This window comes from Engystomops pustulosus, chromosome 2, assembly GCF_040894005.1.
Source record: "Engystomops pustulosus chromosome 2, aEngPut4.maternal, whole genome shotgun sequence".
NCBI lineage: Eukaryota > Metazoa > Chordata > Amphibia > Anura > Leptodactylidae > Engystomops > Engystomops pustulosus.
The window spans coordinates 202,536,284-202,559,760 of NC_092412.1; the positions used below are offsets into that span (position 1 = coordinate 202,536,284).

Below are 23,477 nucleotides of genomic sequence, written 5' to 3' on the forward strand. Positions count from 1 at the left end.
CCACAGATTAGGCACAGTTGGGCAATGCAGTGTAGGGGGGGGGACCCAGTACATGGCTGTGCTTTACCCTGTCCTTACAGTAGCCTCATCTCCAACACACACTCCTTCTACCTATGGAAGATCAGACAATGTGGCCCATGGAAAGTAAGACATATGGAATACCATTAGTATTTGGTAGATTTCCATCACTTGAAGTTGTTCTTCATTATACTCCATCCCCAAATGGCTATGACTGTCCCCTTCCAAATTAAAATGCAGAATTAAAATACGACAGCTTTTTATTTACTACATTATTACATTGAATATATAATACAGAATCTAATAACAGGACATTCTGATTCTAGTTATCAGGAAATGCTGGATTAAAGCTATTTGGGATAATGTGTTCCCAGTGCTAGACTAGCAGGTTTTTCAATTTCCTTAGCATTAGCGCTTCTGGCACTTTAATGTATCCTGATTAAAAAGTAAAGTTACAATAAATTACCATACACTTCCACTTTTCTCACAGTTAACTTTTATGTATTAAAGTTGCAGCCTCTCATCATTCTCCAATTTGTTGGTTGTCTTTACAGTCAGATTTAACATTACACATTTTATGCACTTCCTCCAACTACCTGTTTTAAAACCTTCAAATAGCTGTACAAGGTAAAGACATACAATAATCCTAACTTGACTTGTCACATCATTTACATACATGAATATTACGACCTATGTAAAATTAAACTGACCTCTTGTAGTGAAATATAGCAGAGGACATCTATACTTGTACTCCCACAATTTTAGCAATAATGGGATTGTCCCTGAGGAAAAATAAAATCACGTTTCCATATGTGTTACTATCTAATATGATATGCTGCTATATAGCGTACCTCAGCTTGTCACATACTGTGGAAATATCTCAAGGAACTTAAATCATTTCTGAAACAAAAGCATTTAAAGGGTCACCAGGTAATTTTCATACTAATGACCTATCCTAAAATTATGAATGTTCACAAATTATCTTATAATAATATCAAACACCAACTTCAGTGGGTAGGGAGGGGCTGGGAGGGTCAAGGCGTGGGCCGGGTCTGCTGCTTTTATTACAGCGCCAGGCTAAAGTATAGTTCTAGGCCAGCTCCAGACACCTGATATACCAAAAGTCCGGAGTGCATTGTGTGCTCCTGTGGTTGAAGTATCACAACTGGTAAATGTTGTGCCCTACCATTTCCCATTCTATTCTGGATTTTGATATAGCCATGTGCATGGTGCTTTATATAGCATCATAGACAAAAGAATTTTATTAAATCAAATCCAAAAACCTAATAAGAGCATTGCACTGCAGGTTATAATCACATTGCAGGTTACAAACACACATCATGACAATTATTGATGTTGATTTAACCTGCATATTGCACTTCCGTTTTCATCTTCTTCTTGAGTCAGGGGAAACATACCCATTCCTGCAAGTGCACCTGTTTTCATTCTTAGAAATGTCATAAAAACCTAAAGATATGTATGTATGTCTCCGTCCTTAACAACTTTAATTGAGACCAGGGCCGGCGCTATGGGTAGGCAAAGGTGGCAATTGCCCAGGGCCCCCAGGGAGAAAGGGGAGAATCTCTTCTTTCAAATGAATCTTGAATTTTGTTTCTAGGTGCTATGGATCCAGAGATAATCAGGTTTAAAGTGAGAATATCAGGTGCCATTTTTATATATAAAAATCACTCCCAACGGCAGTTTAACAGTTATTATCTCCGTTTTCCTACATTTTAGAAACACAAATTTAGATTCATATAAAAGAGGAGACTCTCTTCTTTCATAGGAAAAAAGGAGTGAGGTTCTATGAGTCACAGAGCCAGAAATACAGCCCCCTGAAATGTCTCCCCCATCTCCAGATTCTTAGCCATCAGGCTGCTGGAGAATTTGCTGCACACAGGAGCTGCTGCACCTCACAGATAATGGAAATATTCACTTTATATGTTACTACATTTTGAGAAGGGATAATATCAACTAATATTCATGTTTTTAACCCTTTTCTATGCAAATCTAAGAACACACTTTGGGCCACATGTATCAATCGTTTTTTTCTGTTGTTTTTGCGCCTTTTCATTCAGGCGTACCGTTTTTGTGCCATTTTTGCGACTAAATGCCAAACTAGCCGTGCAGCAAAAATAACCAGCTTTCCCTCATTTATCCTAGCAATCCAGATGTTTTGATGCGCCTAATGATATTCATCACTTGCGACTTTTCATTTAGGCGCAAAAACGGGCGCAAAAACACTCCAGCCCGAAGCTGGCGTTAACTGAGAAGAAAGCACTGAGCCCCTTTGCAGAACAGCTAATTTCTAGCAGCAGAGCTCATCCAGACACTGCAGACACTAGAACAGATCATACAGACATGAGATACTCTGCAGACACTAGTACATATAATACAGACATGAGATACTCTGCAGACACTAGTACATATAATACAGACATGAGATACTCTGCAGACACTAGTACAGATAATACAGACATGAGATACTCTGCAGACACTAGTACAGATAATACAGACATGTGATACTCTGCAGACAGGAGCTGCAGACTCTATTTACAGTTCATCACCTTCTATTTACAAAACATTCTGCAGAATCCTGAGCTCAAAGCAAGAGAGAAGAGAACGTTACAGAATGTTGCACCTAGTACTGACAAGTGTCCCCCATGTAATTCTGCACAGTATCACCAGTGTGTCTGAGGGGGATACTGTGCAGAATTACAGGGGTGCAGCAGGAGACCAGCCCTGGGCATCCCCTCCAGGAGAAGCCCCTGCTGAGGAGGTCACTGGGTGCTGGGTGTCACACACCTGGGTGCTGCTGTGAGTGTTATCTTCATTCTGGGCTGTGGGAGAAGAAGAGAGGAGCTTGTAGCAGGATCACATGTAAGTGTCTGAATCTAACATTGCGCCTAAACTGCGCCTAAACTGTGTTAAAGTAAAGTGATTAATAAGAGGCAGAAAATTACCTTATCACAGATGGTTGTAGCTTGTGATAATTCTGGAAAACAGTGCGCCAGAATTTAGGCGCAACTACTACACTTAGGCGCACAAAAGTAATAAATGTGGCCCTTTCTCTCTTATTCCCTTTTATTTTGTGACAATGGCGCACATCTAAAAGTGACTTTTATTATCTCATTAGCTTGGTTTATGGATATATATATTTATTTGGGTTACCATTGTGTAAGGAACAGACAATGATACATCTGTGTGAATTTTCTGCAGTTCCCTTTGCTGCATATTTTGGTGAATACTGTATATTGGAGTGGGGTAGGTATGCTCTCCTCACATCTTACTGTTTTAGGAAAGTATATTTTCTTTATATAAGTATCTAGATTTGTACATATTTTAGAGGAAATTTTGAATGTTAATTGCCAAATGCATCGCCTGGTTGTCTGCTTTCAAAATTCTATAGGTTTTATGGCGCCTTTACTTTTTATTCTGTTTTATTGATATATTTTGCAGGTTGTGACTGTCTAAAAATGTCTAGCTGAAAAGCAGATATCTAGTTATTACAGTTTTAGTGATATTATGTGGATTTATTCATGTGAACATATCAATAGGGCACATTTGTGAACTCTACAAATGTCCTTGTTTGGATCAAATTTTTTGCCATCAAAGTCAAATTTTAAGTATTTTTAATAAAATGTTTCAATTTGAATCAAAATTGCATGAAGGCGTCTATGTCTATAAAATCTTTGATGCAATTTTGAAAATGGGGCAAGTGTCTGCTTTCAGAAAATATCGGTCCCTCTCCCCAATGGGCCTCACAGTCTAATCAACCTACCAGTAATTTTTTGGAGTGTGGGAGGAAACCGGAGGACCCGGAGGAAACCCACGCAGACACAGAGAGAACATACAAAATCTTTGCAGATGTTGACTAGCGCTGCAAGGCTGTAGTGCTAATCACGGAGCCACCATGCTGCCCATAAATCTCCCTATCATTTATCTATCTCCTATAAAATTCTCCCATATTACAGTTTGTTTTACCATACTAAAGGAGCCTCTTGCTGATTGTGACTGGTCATAAAATAGTTTTATTTTGGGGCCCCACTTTTAGTTTTGCCCAGGGCCCCACTTTGTCTACAACCGGCCCTGATTGAGACTTTAAATCACACCCATTTGCATTGATTTAACAACTTTCTCATATTTTTATGGAAATAATAATGGACTTTTTAGTTTTTTACATGAAATTCTATGAATATTGGAAATAGATGGTGTTTATGTAATTTCTTCTGTTAAACCATCAGTTTTCTTACCATAAATCTAAAAAAAAAAATTTAGAAAAAAAACAGAAGATTAAACAGATGACAATCATCATGGAACACCTAACACAGACGTGTACTAAGCCTGAATTTGCCAATATAGGTAACTAAATATATAAATTGGGTCTCTTATAAGATATTTTGTAAATCTAATAATACACCAGTAGTTTTTCCTTTAAAAATAATCCATTGCCCAAACTGACGAGGTTTACCTCTTAATGAAATTAAGTTTTTGCAGCTACAGAACATCCATATTTAAATGGAAATCTGCTCCCAAAGCTGATAATATGAGAATGATTAGTCTCTTTTATCTTCCCAGGAGAAGCTGCCAGATGATAAACTCCGTTTTAGTAAATGTAGCCATCGGCTTACAATCTGTTTATGCTTCCAGAATGCTACTGAGAAAGACCACGTTGGAAAAATGACACCTATTTAAAAACATTTACTTCACCAGCAGTAAGTCTTTATGCTGTGTGCAAAAGTAAAAACTGAGATGAAAGTCAAATGGCGCTTAGCTGACAGGGGATCGTGTCAGTTTATATAATGTCCTGCTGGGGGTCTCTGCATTGCTTTCATTGCTTGTGGAGTTAGAAAGAACCTAGCTATTTCTATACTCATAGCTCAGTCCGGAGGTATTAAAAACCTTACAGACTACAGTGTAGATTGTAGCTTTGTAAAATGCTTATAAAGGACTGTGTGAACATATTTTTTTAGATAACAGGAAATATCGAAGTGTATGAAGGTAGAGAAATACAATGAGCTAATCATGAGATCAGATTGAGATCTTTATTGGTGTGAGTGAGGGGCATAACATAGACATGTAGTGAGAGAAGAGAGATGGGATAGGATATCACATCAGAGACACATGATCATGGAGAGTCAGAGGTGAGATCCAAAACATCTGGGTTGGATAAATTAAGAAATGAGATCGAGGAGAGTGGAAGATAACATGATAAAGAGTTGGTGATGAGATCGGAAAGAGTGAAAGATGAGATGGTAGAAAGTAGGAGATGAAACTCAAGAAAATAAGAGATGAGATCGGCGAAAGTGGATAATGAAATCAGTGAGAGTGCAAGATGAGTAGGGAAAGAGCGAAAAATGAGATCAGAGACGATTGCAGATGAGATCGGACCAAATGAGAGATGAGAAAGTGTGAGATGAGTTTGGATAAAATGAAATTAGTGATTGGAGTAAATGATAGAAAGTAGTTAATGCGATCAGAAGGGGTGGGAGATGAGATTGGAAAAAGTAGTTGATGAAATTGGAGAGTAGTAGATGAGACTGCTAGTAGTGGGAGATGATATTGAAGAAATTGGTTGATGAAATGGGAGAGAATAAGAGATGAGACCGATAATAGTTGGATATGAGATTGGAGAAAATTCTTGATGAAATAGAAGAGACTAGGAGATGATATTGTTGATAATGTGAAAAGATATTGGAGAAAGTTGTTGATGAAATAGGAGAGAGCAAGAGATAAGACCACTGATATAGGGAGATTAGAGAATTGATGAAATGGGACAGAGAAGAAGATGAGATCGAAGATAGAGGAAGTTGAGATCAAAGTGCGAGAGGAAATCAAACAGAATTTGAGATCAGATGAGAAAGAAAGTGAGATAAAAGCGAGTGAAAGATTGGAGAGAAAAGGTACATGCCGGAAATTAAATTAAATGGACATATTTGATAAAATCACTGAGAAAAGATTTCAGAGAGATTAAATCAGAGAGCAAGAAAAAATCAGAGTTAGGCAGATGAGATCAAAAAGAGATGAAATCAGCAAAACTGGTAGATGAAATCAGAGAAACAAAGCACAAGAGAGTTGAGGTCAGAAAAATTACATGAAATCAGAGAGGAATGAGATTAGTAATCAGAGACATATGAGGCAGATAGATAGACTATATAGATTATATTTATTATGGACATTAGTATAATAATATTGTATTATATTATATTACAGTTACTTCTTTAATTCAGTGAAGAATAGGGGAACACAACATGTGACACAATTGCACACAGCTCTAACACATTGCTCAAGAATTCAAGTAATTCCTAGTCACACATGGTTTTACTAGACATCCCTATTGTTCAGCTCTGGAACTGATTTATAAAGTGCAAAGGTGTCATATTTACATGGTACAGAAATCCCCCCTGTAAATGGACTTCAGTCGCCACAGTCACAAAGGTCAGTAAGATTTATCTTACCAAGCTTTTAATTGTGAACATACTTCTGTTTACCATGATGCCAAAAGCTACCATCCAATCTACACCATGCCCTGAGATCGAACACATTTCAATGAACATAGCCTCTAGTTGAACTGATTATTTTACAGCTTCTTCAAGTCCCAAAAACTACTACAGGTGCAGTATAAAAGGGCTTTCAAAATTTGGAAATATATCTAGTTTCATCTTCAAATACAATGAAATTTGCCCAAACCATTCCCATTCAAAACTTCAGAACACTAAAATATCTGCCCCTCTGCTTACATTGCATTTACTTGTGTTAATTCTTTATCTTTTTCCAACAAGCCTTATTATTATTTTTAGTGCCACATGGGCACCATCCCACCTCCATCATGTGTTATAATCTGCTAGCAACTTATTGTAGAGAAACGAAATGGGATTTCCTATAAAACTTTATTATATCCGTACCTTATCCCAAATATTTCCTGTTTAATTCATATGCTAATGAGGCAGTTGGTGCACCCAGGGCCAGGCCAGTGGCGACTTTAGTCAGTGGAGTACCGCAAAGTACTTTAGGGATGGAATCGGGTGGAAGTGCCGGCTCACACCCCGTACTTGCGGCATCTGAACACAAGAACTCTCAGCCCCATACGTCCACCTGTTTCGGCTCGAAGACATATAGCCGGAACTGACACAGCACAGGCTGACGTCACCATGCATGCCTCAGATCTATGAAAAAAGTAGCTGAGTTGCCAAGAATGAGAAGCAAGGTAAGTATAAGGTTGTTTTTCTTTTTCAATTCAGACATGTGACTATGACTGAATTGAGTCACTGTGACTACCGGGGATAGACAACACTGGCTAGTATGGGCAGCAGTGACAACTGAGAGCAACACTGGCTACTGGGTGCAGCACTGGCTAGCAATGGCTACTGGGGTCATCACTGTGGCTACTGAGGCAGAATGGGGACAGCACTGGCTTCTATGGGCTGGCTACTAAGGGAAACTCTGGCTAGCACTGGCTACTGGGGGCAGCACTGTGGCTATTTTGGGCAGCACTGGCTACTAAGGGCAGCTCTGGCTAGCACTGGCTACTGAGGGCAGCACTGTGGCTACTAGGGGGAGTACCTTGACTATTGGGGTAACACTGTGACTACTGGGGACAGAATTGGCTACAGGAGCAGCAGTGTGACTACGGGGGGCAGCACTTTGAGCACTTAGGACAGCACTGGCTACTGGGGGTAGCTCTGTGACTAATGGGGGAAAAATTAGCTACTGTAGCAACACTGGGATTAATGGGGCAGCAATGGTGACTGGGGGCAGAACTGTAACTACATGGTTCAGCATAATGACTACCGAGAGCAGTATTGACTACTTGGGGTAGCCCTGTCATTACTACTGGGGACAGTACTGTGACTACTGGGGGCAGTTCTGTGATTACAGGTGGCAGCACTGTGACTACTGGGGGAAGCATTGACTACTAGGAGCAGCACTGTGACTACCAGGGGCAACTCTGTGACTACTTGGGGCAGCACTGGTTATTGGGGGCAGGCACAGTGATTATTGCCACTGTACGGGGCATAACTCTGATCTTTAGAGGTTTTTAACAGAGTTAAAATACTCCTACTAAGGTGGAGGACGTGATAAGGAGGAACTTAATGTTTTCTGTGTTGCTAAATCTTCAGATCTGGTGTCTGGCTGTTAGAAGCTGCTATATCCTGCACATAGAAGAAGATAAATAAGAAAGCAGTTGTACTTACTCCCCTCTCATGCTCCGGTTCAGCACTGTGCCCCACCATCACCTTGGTCTCTGTATGAGAGGTACAGTATTAACATAACAAGCACAGCGCACTCCCTCTGCAGCCTCTGCCTGTGGCCTGCGTAAGCGTTACATAAACCATAGCCAGGACCTGCTGCTGCACTGGTTTTTTACATGGGGCCAGTATATACTGCCTTTGTATGCTATCTATGGGGCTTAGCTGCCTGTATATACTATTTATGGGGTTGGGGGGCTGCCTGTAAATCCTATCTGTGGGGGGGCCTGGCTGTATGTACTCTCTATGGAAGTCCTGCCTGTATATATACACTCTGTGGAGGGTCCTGAGTGTATATGCTACCTATGGGAGTGGGGTTTCCTGTGTATACTACCTATGGGGGTGGGGCACTCTGTATTTTCTATCTATGGGGGTGAGGGTCCCACCTGCATATATTACCTATTGGGGTGGTGTATGGCTGTATATACTACATATGGGGGCTCCTTACTATCTATAATATCTATGGGGGGGTCTGGTTATATTTACTATCTATATTATTAAGGGAGGTCTGGTATATGAAATAAATTAAGGGTGCTGTAAATACTTTCATATTTATAGCTATATAAAGGATGTTTTTATTTGTGTTGTCAATTGTGTTGCGAGGGGTTTAAATTATTTAGGAGCACTGTTACCAGGTAACATTATACTGTAAGTGACTGTGGTATTTTTAGCTGCACGGTGTCTGTATTTAGTTGCTGCCACCAGCAGTGATAAGTGTGGGGAGTCATCGTAATGAAGTCCCCATCCTAATAGAGCAGGAATATCTGTGTCACTGAGTGACTACTATTACGTGAGACAGCATCAGCATGTGTACTGTCAGGGTGTTGGTGCTCTAGCTGTGCTGGGTGATGATGTTATCAATTGTTGATTGTTCAATTGGCAGCATTTTCTGATCAGGTTGTAGATGTTTTTATAAATTTACCTACAATTTTGGTGTAGTATGTTGAGAAACAAGTGTAACATCTAAAATGTTGTGTTCTTTCTCAGTTCTTCATTTGTAAACTGCCTGATAAGGGGACTTTGTGCCCAGGAAGCTTGAACACAAAAGGCTAGAATGAGCCCTTCCTACTATTCATTTGGGAACTCAGAGGATAACAATTTATTTTTCTCCGATCTAGCATTTTTAGCTCATATACAGTATTTTGTGTCTCTGTTTTAGCTCCAGTTCATAGTAGGAGACTGTTGTAGCCTGAGACACAACCCTGGAGCATTTAAGTAAATAATATACATACCTTAAATAGATCCTTGCAACTACATGCAGTCCCCGGGTTACATACAAGATAGGGTTCATAGGTTTGTTCTTAAGTTTAATTTGTATGTAAGTTGAAACTGTATATTTTATAATTGTAGTTCTAAACAATTTTTATTTTTTTTGCCCCAGTGACAATTGGAGTTTCACATTTTTTTAGCTGTAATGGGACCAAGGATTATCAATAAACCTTCATTAAAGACAAATTACAGCTGATTATTGCAATCTAGGACTATAGTAAAGCATCCAGAGAGCTTCACCATAGGTCATAAAGGGTAGAGGGGTCTGTCTTTAACTAGTAATCGTCTGTTAGTTGGGTGTCCTTAAGTAGGGGACCACCTGTACTTCTAAGAGGAGAATAAAAGTATACAGGTGCATTTTCATATGTAAAGTATCCAGTAAGTTTGGCTGAACTTTTGTTTAGGTACCCAAACCTGAACACACACCATTATCCCCTGTGATCAATGCTTGGTCATTTAAAGTTATGATTCTGCTCATCACTATTTAAAGGGGAACTGTTAGCAGAAATGAACCTAAAAAAACACTACCATTGTGTTGCCAAAATGCTGAATACCTTTCAGATAATGTTTCTTTCATGACCCAGTGTGGCTGCATCATCCAGAAAATCAACTTTGAAGTGAGATGTAAACTGGTTGTATAAAGTCAAGGACGCATAGATTAACACTGAAGTCAAGCTCTCTTTTCCTCAGAAAACCCCCTTCACTGTAATTTATGGTCCTGGATCCAGAGACATCACCAGATCTCCTGAAGTCCGATGCACAATGCCAATCACAGAGGAGGAGACATTCAAATGTTTCTTATGTGTGATATTTGTTATGAAAGGTGCAACCCAAAGGAATATCCCTTTAAGACTGGGAATAGTCTGGTATTTAGTGACACCTGTGTGTACATAGATTAGCTCTACTTCAGGGGAGCTGCTTGTTCCAAGGTAGCTGCAACCTGATCCCAGAATTATCAGCATTTTTGTTCCTGCTATGTTCTGTTTATTTTTTGCTCAAATAAATATAAGACTTATTTTGGCCTGAAGCCTGAGTGGCTTTTTTAACAGCCAGAAGAACCCACGTCTAAACCCTCTAAATGCTGTTGATGACTTGCTGGCAGCATTTAAAGGTACCGGACCATTCATCACTATTTAACACCCTATGAGTGCTAACCATTTAAATCATGCCAACAAAGCAGCCAGTCACATGCTGGTGGCTCATGACTGTCACCATTTTCTTTAGGATCCTCACTCGCAATGATGTAATTGGGGAGAGGAGATCCCAGGGAAAATAACTGCATTTGCCTTTTCTAGCAGCATATAAAGGGTTAAGATCCGCGACTGGAGCCTGAATGCTGAACACATTGAAGTCCAGATTTAGGGACCTGAACCTGTTATTTTTGGCATGGACCCAAAAATTGTGGTTTTGCTCTACTCATATCTACTCTACACTATCCACCACATCTCACCAGGGTTGCTATTCTTAAATGTTGTGATTGAGCATGGTAGCTATTCTTACATGTTGTGATTGAGAAACACTGGGGGTCATTTTCTAAGGGCCCGAATCGCTATTTTTCATCGGGTCTCCCAAAAATTACCGTTGTGCGCCTAATTGCCCCAGATCTTTTGCGCGCGCAATCGGATTGTGTCGCATCGGCGCTGGCATGCATGCAACGGAAATCGGCGGCGTGGCCGTCGGAGAATCCAACAAATTCGGAAAAACTGCGGAATTTAAAAAAAAAATGTCGTTTGACACGCCTTGGATGACAGCAGGAACATGAAGGAACACTGGTGATGCTGGCATGGACTGAAGATACTGCTGGACTGGGAACGCTGAAGACAGGACACACTGAGGCGTCTGGAAACGTTGGAGGAACACTGAGGCGTCTGGAAACGCTGGAGGAACACGGAGGCGTTTGGAAACACTGGAAGACAGGAGCCTCTAGAAACGCTGGTGGGCAATCACTTCAACAGGAACTGCTTTGGGAATCGTGGTGTGGAAACCTTGGAAGTTCCTTGGAATGCTGAAGATTCAACCAGGAGGGAAGGGAGGTGCCGGATTATAAATGCTGAGCCGGATTAGCCACCCTCAATCAGGTGGACGCTGGCCCTTTAAATCTTGGGAAGTCCGCGCATGCGAGTACTATCAGTGGGAGCTCACGGCCTGCAGGGAAGGAGACCTGCGGCCTACACATCGGGACCCGGAGCACAGCCAGGAGCCAGGAGAGGTAAGTGGGTGCAGGGGGACGGGGAAAGGCAGTCAGCGGAGCACGGGTGTAGCCGCGATCCGTGACATCTATCGCGGGAGCACCAGTGACATTGTTTCAAATGAACAGCAATATCTTGCAAATGTTGGTGACTGTATTCTTCTCATATTATCTTGTTTTGTTTCTTAATGACTGTATTTTGGCTTAGTGGACCCTGGCAAGAACAGTAAAGAACACATCTTACAAACAAAGCCGCATTTTGAAAAGTATATGTCAAGGCTACTGTTAATTGCTATTCCTGATGGCAAGTATAACTACAGGCTGTTACTTACAAGATAGGTTCCTTTGGTTTGTACTTAAGTAAAAATTGTATGTGACTCGGAACAGGTATATTTTAAAATTGTAACTCCAGCTTTTTTTGACCCTGTGACCATTGTATTTTTTTAAAATATTGTGCTGGCAACAAGGATTATCAATAAAACTTCATTACAGACACCTTACAGCTGATCATTGAGCCTGGGACTAAAGAAAAACATCCAGAGAGCTTCAACAGAGGTCACAGAGGGCAGACAGGTCATTTGTGAGTCGGATGGGCTTAAGTAGGGGACCACCTGTACTGCAAACTGACTAACCTTATAAGCCATGTCTAGTTAATTACACTATATTTCATTTGATTCCATTCAAAGACATGGGCCAACATTTTAACAAGTGAAGAAGTGATTTCTTAATATTATTGTCACATAGAACCTTGATACAAAGTAATATAAAGCAAATCTGCTACTCCAATTAGCACCCATTACCCGTTGTCACATGGCTATAATGACTTGCTGTGTGTGCAGATGCCAAAGTTACTGTACCGTTGAGTAATACAATTAAATAGATGTGTGAACTGGTGCAAAACCAATTCTCTGGTATGATTGGAGATAGAAGAAAAAGTCAGCTTTTTGCTAATAATTCTGTGGATATAAACATCTAGTTTTCAGTGAATCAGTAAAAGCTGGACATATAAGTGTCTCTTTGCTGGGTGCTGTGATTATTTGATATTTACTGAATACAGTTAGAGAACACACACTGTAAGAATGTTGTGGTTAAATAACACTTCTTTTTGAGAAAAAGATATCTTGACACTATGGAATGATATATATATATATATATATATATATATATAAATCTGATCTTTAGAAAGTCGTAAGATTAGGTAAATTCCACCTCAGATGGACCACACCATATAACACCATGTTACTGTTGGCTCAACTTTAAAACTTTAACAGCCATTTAAAAAAAAAAAGTTAAGTATACCCAATAATACCATAGCTTTTAACCCCCTACCCAATGCATATTGCACATGACCATGTATGGGGCACAATTTGTGGCGTCTATCAAACATGGTCGTGATGAGGCTAGTGGGCTGTGTGACTAGGCCACTAGGTATAGAGCAGGTTTTATGCCTTCTTGGATTTGTGGCATGGTCGGGGACTTTGAATGGACATGTCAGCCCGCCAGCAAAAACAGCACATGGCCCATTGTTTATGGCCTAGATAAGGCCTTACAGCAATAACTTTTCAGTTCGAGGAAGTAGGGTGCACATTGTGCATGGCTTATATTTTCTGCACCATAAGCCCCACCCATTGTCCCATTCCCTAGTATTCCCAAACCGTATAATAGCCAGCTTGATGGACTTTACACTGTTTAATACCCGTGTGGTTCATTCACACTTGCAAGAGCACTCAGTGCTTTCTGTGCGCCCTCCATGTAGAGCCACAATATCTCAGCTCCACTTCTTAGTGTAGTAATAAATTAAATAATAAACACCAGGTACTTACCTCTCCTGATTGCATATTTATGTTTCCTCATCTGCTACTGCTGCTATGTGTAGCTCTGAAGCTGGCAGACATGATCACATCATCCAAGAAGACCTGCCGGCCTCTGCTGCACACAGACACGGAGAGGCTCAACAGTAATATGGGGAGCTGATGGCTCTATGCAGGCCCATTGCAACAAATTCTATCTACATCTGGAGGACATACCTACCGCTTCCCTGATAGGGAGGGACAGGCTGAATTCCAGGACTAACAGGCCAGGCCAGTTGGAAATTATATTTCAGCATGGTTGAAGTCTTGACTTTGACTCACTTTGGCCCTTGTCTTTTATCCCTTTTCAAGAACTAAAGTTGTAGATTTGCTATATTTGCTTGGGATCATTGTACTGTTGCATGACCCAGATTCTGTCAAGCTCAGCTTTTGAATAAATCCCCTTACATTGACTAATGAACAGGCTATAAAGCAAGCCCAGATCATTACCCTGCCACTGCTGTTCTTGACGAAGGTTTGTTCTTTTGACTAAACATGAGGGTGAACAATATGGCAAACCATCCCCAAATTGTTCTCATGTGTTTATACACTTTAGGAGGAATTTATTAATACTGGCAATTTAAATGTCAGTCTTAATGTTCCCCCTGATGGTGCACATTGTGCCAGTTATAATAAGAGACTCTCATGTCTTAGTATATCCGGACACAATCTCTGCCAGGTCTTTAGCTCCAGCCTCCAACATTTATGCGTTTTGCCTCTGCACCATAGCCTCCATCAGGTTAAAACATCAACAAAACTTGTATACACAGAGGGACTTTTATACCCAGAAAAGATCGGGAAAGCTTGTTTCCACTGGAAGAAGTAGGTGGAGGTTCTATTTTTTTCTCCAATGGAATAGATGATTCAAATTCATAATACAATGTATATAATATAAAATAATGATAAATTGATACATAATTAGATACATATAATATGAGTATCAATGAGTCTTGGCTAATATAATACTCATAAAACTTTCCACTAATAAGAACCTAAGGAAGGCCATTAAAAATGATAAAAATTAATAAATATGTTTAAAAATGTGATAAAATGGACTAGTGCCTTATATCAATTTAACTAAATGGGAAATCACAGTTTACAACCAATAGAACTTCAGTAAATTGAGTATGGAAGTTGTGAGGGACCAACAAAGGTACTTACCATTGGCAGGAGTAACACAGTATGTGAACTTGTCCCCATCTGGAATAGTACAGGTAGATCAAACTGGGGATCCCAGAGTGGACTTGGTATACAACATCTTACATTATCGGAGAAAATTATTCATATAATTGGAAGAAAATGTAAACCATTTACCATTGATATAATGCATATTTCATTACCGATTGAGCAAATTCTCTGTAATATATCTTACTATCATTCAGCTCTTAATAAAAAAGAATCGTACTGGATTTATTATTTTTTTTAAAGAATTTATTTTTAATTTTCATAAAGTAAAACAACATACCAATAGTGACAGCCATTTCAGGGAAGTACATACCACATATAAGTTGTGTACACTCGTACCAGATTGGCTAAATGAGGCAATTGATTCTGATGAATGTTAAACATATTGAAGACTCCACATTTCCTCTTAAGTATGGTTAATATGCACTGTATTAACAACAATAGAAATATGAATGAATTATATTCAGTAAATGGTTCACCCTTTCTTCCGATCATATGTGTAATTAACTCCAATAATGTAAGATTTTGTATACCAAGTCCAGTTTGATGTACCTGTATTATTCCAGGTGGGGACAAGTCCACATACTTTGTTAGGCACAGTGCCAGGCATTTATTTTCTAAATAGGACTGTGCACCAAACCTTAACCCTTTCCTTACAAGGAGTGATGTGTATTCAATTATTGTTACACATACTTTGTTAGTCCTGCCGGAACCTTTTTTGGTCTATGACGGCTTCTGTACTCAAACTATCAGAGGTTGATTGGTTGCAAGCCCTGATTTCCCATTTAGTTATGTTTATACAAGGTGCTAGTCCATTTTATCAAATTTTTAAACGTATTTCTCAATTAATTGTCATTTATTACTACTATCACAATTTTAATACACAATGCTTTTTTATAATGCTTTTCATTTGAATCGTCTTTCTTAGACTGTTTATTGGTGGAATGTTTTTTTGTGTAATATATTAACCAATACTCATTGATACTCCTTTATATACTTTTTATATTTATCTAATTATGTATCACTGTTTTATATTATATACAATGTATTATGAATTTGAATCATATATTTCATGGGAGAAAAAAAATGGAGCCTCCACAAAATGACAGGCAGATATCTTCACCTATTTGGGGGCTCGATTACTGTACAAACTCCTAACATACTTCCTCCAGTGGAAACAAGGTTTTCTGGTCTTTTCTGGCTATAAAGATCCATATGTGTTTTAGTAAAGTATCAAATTTTGTTGATGTTTTAACCTGATGGAGCCTCTGGTGCAGAGCCGAAACGTAGTTTTCTATCATCAAATAAAATGTTTGTAATTGGAAGACACTCTGACTTTAAACCTTAACCTTTGACCTTTAACGGGTAGCTCTTCATGGACAATGTTCCCATTCATATCCACGTGGCAAGCTTGGCTACTGTTGGTGATCTTGTTATGCCTATACCTTAAGACGATGTTTAGGTGAGCATTCTGCACTTGAATTTTTGTGCCTTCTCTTTCTTCTTACCATATACTGCTGATTCCTTGGCTTAGAATCCATGTTTCAATAACCTGATAGATAATAGCCAAACTAGTATAAATAGTCCATAAGGAACAGATTCGCAACTGTGGTCAGCGCTGTTTAGATCTGATTGCCACTCATCAGTGAAGGGAACTGGTTTAGCCAAATAAGAGTCTGGAGATGAGCTATTTAAGGCTAACTTTGCAATGGGGAGGCAAAGATAGGAACATTAGAAATACAAAGACATTGAGTCCCTGAGGTTAAATATTTAAGCTTGTCTTATCTATATCCTGAATATTCTTTAATGGTCAGGTATTTCTGATTGGGGCTGACATTTTTCCCACACACTGATGAGCTATATCTACTGGCATAAACATGAATGTAGATGTTCAGGCTCCTTGTAGTGGTCGGAGGCCAAATTTCAGGTGTGTCTCCCATTGAAGTGAATAAGAGCTGCAACACCAGTTGAGGCTTCCGGACACCACACAGAGCTCAAAGCCAACTGTTTTTGGTGGTGTACTCTGTGTTTATGCAACCCGAAATATCTGATCTTATGGAGAGGGGTTAAACAGAGATTAATGGCCTATTCTGCCGATAGGTCATTCACTTTAAGTCTTAACCAACCCCTGAAAAGATTATGTGAAATATAAACCTACTTAACCTCTGTGACTATTATTGATAGCATGCACATAGAGAAAAAAATAAAACCTGCTGGGTAACTGCACATGTCCCCTGTTATTCATGGTGATCTTGTACTGAAAGGACAAATTTGTTAGGAAAAGACCTGAAGCTCGGATTATGGTGATGCATTGCAAAACAGACCCCTCATCCATCACTATTAACTACGATGGTGACCTACATGCAGCACAAGCCAATAAAGGTCATACAGCTTTGAACCTGGAAAACTACTATTGTCATTAATATTCAATATTGTACTAAATCATTAAAATAGGATTTTATCTTTGCAAAACTATACAAGTAGCCAGTTTCTGTTGCCTGCAAATATACTTTTTTTACTCAATTGCCCGGCTTAAGTAATCGTTTTTCCTACTGCAATCATTTTCACGCAGCCACTTCTGTATTCAGACAACATAGTGAATGCAGCTGCTGATTTGTGAGCTACTGAACCTTAGAATGATCTAAATCAATAAAAAATCCAATATGATTATTTGCATAAGTATAGCTGTGACAGATGATGAATTTGGTCCCAAACTCATCATGCACAGCGATGAAAAAAATTCCCAAATCTCAGTGTTTCGCTCTCTGCCTTGAATAATATCCAGAGACTGTCATGCATGCTACACTTATACTAAGCTGAAGTATATAGTACTTACCTGAAAGCAGAATGTATTATTCACAAGCCTCCATGGGATTAAATTGCAATGACCGTGGTATTGATTTTTGAGATGGTTTAATTCATCAGAATATATCTGCAAAATAAATTGTAAATGAAATAATTATTAGGAGTTTGGGTTTTTCGCTGTTCTGTTGCCATTGCTGTTATAAATTGCTGTTTACCCTGGCAGCTACAAGTAATTTTCTCGGTGATAATATACTAGATCAGTCTTGAAAGTGCGCAGAATCATTTATTTCTTTGCACGTTTCTGTTAGTTTGCAATATGAAAGAAAAATACACACAGTTTTAGACAGGTATGTATAAAAGAAATTTCAGTCAGGGAATCATTGTGCCATATACAGTTATGTCGTTGTTTTAAAAGCCCTGTAGGTTTCTGTAGGAGCAATGGCTTCAGAGAAGGCACCTACTGTAAAGCAGTTAACCTGCGTATCTACTCTGCCTATACCTATATCAGCTCCTTTTTTCCTTACCACATTCCCCTCACAATCCGTATCTGAAAATGATCTGGCTACGGTTCTAAATGTTATACAATATTACATTGGATTGCCTGTGTATCACAAATAAATATAATTTTTCTACTTTGCAAAAACGGAGGGGCGTGAAGAGGCTGGTGGAGGAGTGGCCTGGCATAATGGCTTCCTGCCACCTGCCTGCTTATTAACATTCAGGCTTTAAAATTGAAAAATTATTATTTATCTATAAAACATTATTAATTCCAGGGTGACGTATAAGACATCAGGACACAAGTGGAAGGAAAACACTGCCTGTGAGGACTCATAGTCTGTCTGGGAGGATAGATGGAAACATAAGTTGAGGGAAAAGAGCAGTGCAGTTATTGTCACACTTCGCAGGGGACGAAGTGTCAGAGAGTCGCCTAGGGAAGGGTCTGTGGACCCTCTGGACCACGGAGGGAGATGATGGAACTAGCCGACTGCCAGGATCAGAGTCTAAGTGGCACCTGGTTTGCGCCAGAGCCTGCCGCTAAGTGGGATGGTCTTGCTGTGGCGGGGTGCCACCAGGTCGTTTCACGGGAGCGACTAGACCCGTGGTGGCGGCCAAGGAAGTGCGGAGGGAGATGCAGGATACAGTCCGAACCTTGGATGACAGCAGGCGTACAGCTTGGAAGGATGAGTTGGGACTCAGGGCAGGACCACAGGAGCTGGCACACGGTACAGGAAGGCAGGAACTGGTAACAGAAACACAGCCAGGGATGGTTGAAAGGAACCCAGAGGAAAACTGGTAACATAGGGAACACTGGAGTGCTTTCACTTAGTAGGAAATGATGCTGAAGATCCGGCAAGGCAGGCAGGGAGGTGCCAGATTATAAGGGCGTGCCGGATTAGCCAGAGCCAATCAGGAGGACCCTGACCCCTGAAGTCCAGGAGCGGACGGCGTTGTTGAGGAGCAGGAGCGTTGGAGAGGTGAGTCCGAGACAGGGATTGGGACAGCAGCAGCAACAGCAGGGACCACAGCACCGATAGGGGCACAGGTGTGCCAGCGATTCGCGGCATGGATCGCGGGGACACCCGTGACCATTGTGTACTTTAGGTGATTTTTAGATTGTGTATGAAAGTCTGGAAAATTTACAGGCAATTTAAGCAATTTGTCTGATGATGCAGTAGGTCGGAGCCCACTGATGTATAATGTGGTGCTGGAGGGACAGGACCTTCATCTTGGTCAGGGCAGAAACATAGTAGAACATATCTCATACCTCAGTGTTTGTGCGCTGGCGTATGATATACATCCTACTCTGTTTGAGCCCTGACTAGATTGGTAAATTTGACCAACTGTCCTTGAATTTTGTTGTAAATTGTGCTACACAAGGAACATACATGGCTACCAGCACATTTATTAGATTAGACATTTATTTTATGCTTTGTTTTTTTTTATTTCAACATTACATATACAGCACTGAGGATGTGCTTACAATCAGGAGTAAAAATTTTAGTTCGGTAAAAGTGGACACTACACTACAAGTGGTGTAAATTTAGAGGTTTGTTTGTACGCTCACTCTCTGTTTGTGTGGGTTTCCTCTGGGTCCTCTAGTTTCCTCCCACACTCCAAAAAATACTGGTAGATTGATTAGATATGAGCCCCGTTGGGGATAGGGACTGATTTGGCAAGCTCTGTGTGTACTACAAAATCAACCCCTTCCCGATGTGCACTGTAATAGTACGCCTCCCATTGGGTGCGGGTGCCTGTAGAGCCCTCTCCACAGCCAGTAAGTCGTTGCTGCATATTGCAGCAAACATTTACCGTTAACACCCACAATTGGTGCATGGGCGCCGCCATCTTGGTCAAGATCGCCGCTCCCTGTGATGTCATCAGGGACCGGCAATCGGTTGCCCTGACAGTCTCGGGTCAGGTCTTTCTAAGACCCGAGGCTGTCTTGTTTTAACCCATTCGATTTGTGATTTGCACATTGTAATGAATGAGAAGGAGAATCACCATATACTGCTATACTATAGTATGGTAGTGTATGGTAGGATCAATCAGACAACCTAGGGTTAAAGTACCCTAGGGGGGTCTGAAAAGTAGTAAAAATAAAAAAAGTTAAAAAAATAATTGTATTAAAAAACCTAAAAATTCAAATCACCCCCCTTTCACTAGAATCACATAAATATTAATAAATAGTAAAAATCATAAACACATAAGGTATCACTGCATCTGAAAATGGCTGATTAAAATATAATAAAATGTTTTCACTGCATTTAACCCTGTAACAGAAAACATCGCCCAAAGTAAAAAATGACACTTTTTTGCCATTTTGAAAAATATAAAAAGTTTAAAAAAGAGTGATCAAAAGGCCATACAGTCTGAAATATGGTAGCATTGAAATGGTCATCAAAAGTTGAAAAAATGACACTACCTGCATCTCCTTACAGCAAAGTATGAAAAAGCTATTGGTGCCGGAAGAAAAAACTGTACAGGAGGTTTTAATTTCTGTAAATGTATAAAAGCATTACAAATTACAAATTTGTTATCCCCTGTGATCATACTCACCCAAAGAATAAAGTAGATATGTCATTTGGGGCATACAGTGAAAGCCGTAAAATCCAAGCCCACAAGAAAACAGTGCAAATACATTTTTTCACCATTTTCACTGCATTGGAAATTTTTTACCACTTCCCAGTACATGACATGGAATATTTAATGCCATCACTATGAATTGCAATTTGTTATGCAGAAAACAAGCCATCACACAGCTCTGTACGTGTAAAAATAAAAAAGTTATAGATTTTTGATGGTGGGGAGTGAAAAATGGAAATGAAAAATAAAAAAGGGCTGGGTCGTTAAGAGGTTAAAGGAATAATTATTAATATTGTTTACTCATATTTTTTCCTGAATATTAAAAAAAAATACATATTCAGCATGGATTTTACTTGTATATTCATTACTAAAACTTATAAAACAGGGATTGGAGAAGAAATAGCCTAAGTCCATAACACAGCACAGGTAAAGTGTTACTGGATTTTAGGTCATAGATAACTTGATAAGAATTTTCCACAGAGTATACGGCTATGTTATATTCTTCCCTGTAGAACATACAAATTAAATAGCTGTTTACTCATTTGTTGTGGGAGTTAAGGGTTGACACAAGGACTTAAGGCAATGAAAATGTCTATACTCAGCAGAAGCATCCTGAATACAAATTATCAACGTCCTCTGACTTTTATTTTCTGTTCTCAAGTAAAATATATACTGAAAAAATACTTTTCTTAAAGTTCATATATTCATTTATTAAACAAAATATTAATGCAATGCACACCTGTCATTGACTACAATGTTCCACTTGGAAATGTATGCTGTATATACAGATAGGTATATCTTGCAAAGTAATATTTTAATTGATTTATTCTCTTTATGTTTAGTGTTTGGTGCAGCAGTTTCTGAATTTAGTTGCTTTGATGGAAAGCACATGGAGATCCATGAATGAAATTATTTTATGGTTAGTATAAATGTAAAAATATATAATAGGGAACTATGACATAATAAAAGCAGAAGCATTCGGGGGGGAATGCTGCTCTGTGGGATTTGTGAAAATTTCTCATCTGGAAGCCCAGATCCTGGATATAAATGAGCAAGTTTCAAGGCTGCGGGCAATTCACAATATGGAGCGAAGTTGGAGGCTGCTGGAGGACAAACTTTCTGGGGAAGATGGATGTGGGGATGGAAGTATGGACGTGCAGAGTGAGGGGGCAGCTAGTTGGGTAACATGTAGAAAGTGGTTAGAGGGAAGAGTTGCAGGGAGTCTAGCCCTGATCTGGTGCACCCCAATAAGTTTGCCAAGCTGCGGTATGAGGGGGTTATCAGCTCTGGTGTAGCAATGCTGCAGCAAGACATGGCCTCTAGGGGAAAATTAAAATGTGGAGTCCCTATGAATGGAGATAAGGGGAGGGAAAAAGAATAATACAATATTACCAAGGGTTTCTTTTATAATGCTCTAAATATAATGGAGGCAGCAGAGGAACTGATGATAAGTGAAAAGGATGTAGCTTCAAAACATGGTGTAGTACTTATCACGGGCGACTTCAATTACCCTGATATTACCCTGATATTGACTGATGGCCCTAAACCTGCAGGTACTTCAAAGGTAGCAGGTTTTTGCTGTTGCAACTAGTCCTGGAGCCAACAAGGGGGAGGGGTACTCCTGGACCTTATTCTAACCAACAGACCTGACAGGATATTCTAAGTATTCTAAAAAATTAGAAACCTATGAGAAAAACATACCATATGGGAAAAAGCATAATAGAAACAAGAAATAGCCAATGTGGTTAACTAGTACTGTAAGGAGCACATTTAAGTTGCTAAAATGTGTAGGTAGCGCTGAGGCATTGCAGCATTGTAGAGAAAAATAAAATCTGTAAAAAAAAACAGTTAAACGCAGCAAAGATAGAGAATGAACTAAATATTTACTAGGAGATTAATAATAATCCCAAATTATTTATAGTATAGTATATAAATGATAAAAAACTAAAAAATGGAGACTGTGGGCCCTCTGAAACGTAACCTAGGGTCATGGTGGAGGGAGATGAGGAAAGGGACAATCTATTGAATGTTGCCATCTCAACTGTCTTTACCCAGGAAAATCCCATGCTGGAAGACATAAGGAATAATGTAAATTCTCTTTGGAATATTAAAAGTTTAACCGAAGCATAGGTACAGCATCGTCTCAAAACCACCTGTCCAATTAATCTGATTGGCATCTATGAGGAGGTAAGTTTCAGACTGGACCTGGGGGAGGCTGTGGATGTTGTATATCTGGTCTTTACCAAGGCATTTGAAACAGTGCGGCATTAAAGGTTGGTACATAAAATGAGACTGCTGGGACAAGGGGAAAATCTGTGTATTTGGGTAAGAAATTGGATTAGTGATAGAAAACAGGGGGTCATCATTAATGGCACATTCTCAGATTGGGTTGATGCTACTAGTGGAGTGCCACAGGGATCAACATTGGGGCCACTTCTTTTTAATGTTTTGATTAATGACCTTGTAGTAAGTTTACACAGTCAATATTTGCAGATGACACTCAGCTGTGTAAAGTTATTAATACGGAGGTTGATAGTTTAGCATTACAGAGGGATTGGTGGATGCTTGAGGAGTGGGCAGAGAAATGGTTGATGAGGTTTAATGTAGAGAAATGTAAATCTATGCACTTGGGCCACAGAACATAATTGTACTTTTTGTTTCCAACAGTCAATTACTTTGTGAAACTTGGGGTTAGTAAAAGACTTGGGGTTATTGTTGGATGGTAAACTTTAGTACATTTTAGTGACCAAAACCAGGAATCTGCTGCTAAAGCAAATAAAATTATATAATGTATCAGGAAAGGAATACAGTTTCCTGATAAGGAGAATG

The 23,477-nt window shown here is 39.6% G+C and overlaps 1 long non-coding RNA gene across 1 annotated transcript in view; it reads right to left on the bottom strand.

The window, feature by feature from the left end:
- Positions 1-17,686, bottom strand: part of LOC140116715 (uncharacterized) — a 182,096-nt gene extending 164,410 nt beyond the window's left edge. Inside the window, exon 1 of the long non-coding RNA XR_011852932.1 lies at positions 17,596-17,686. This is a non-coding gene — a long non-coding RNA (uncharacterized lncRNA). The remainder of the gene's footprint in view (positions 1-17,595) is intronic.
- Positions 17,687-23,477: the final 5,791 nt, after the last annotated feature.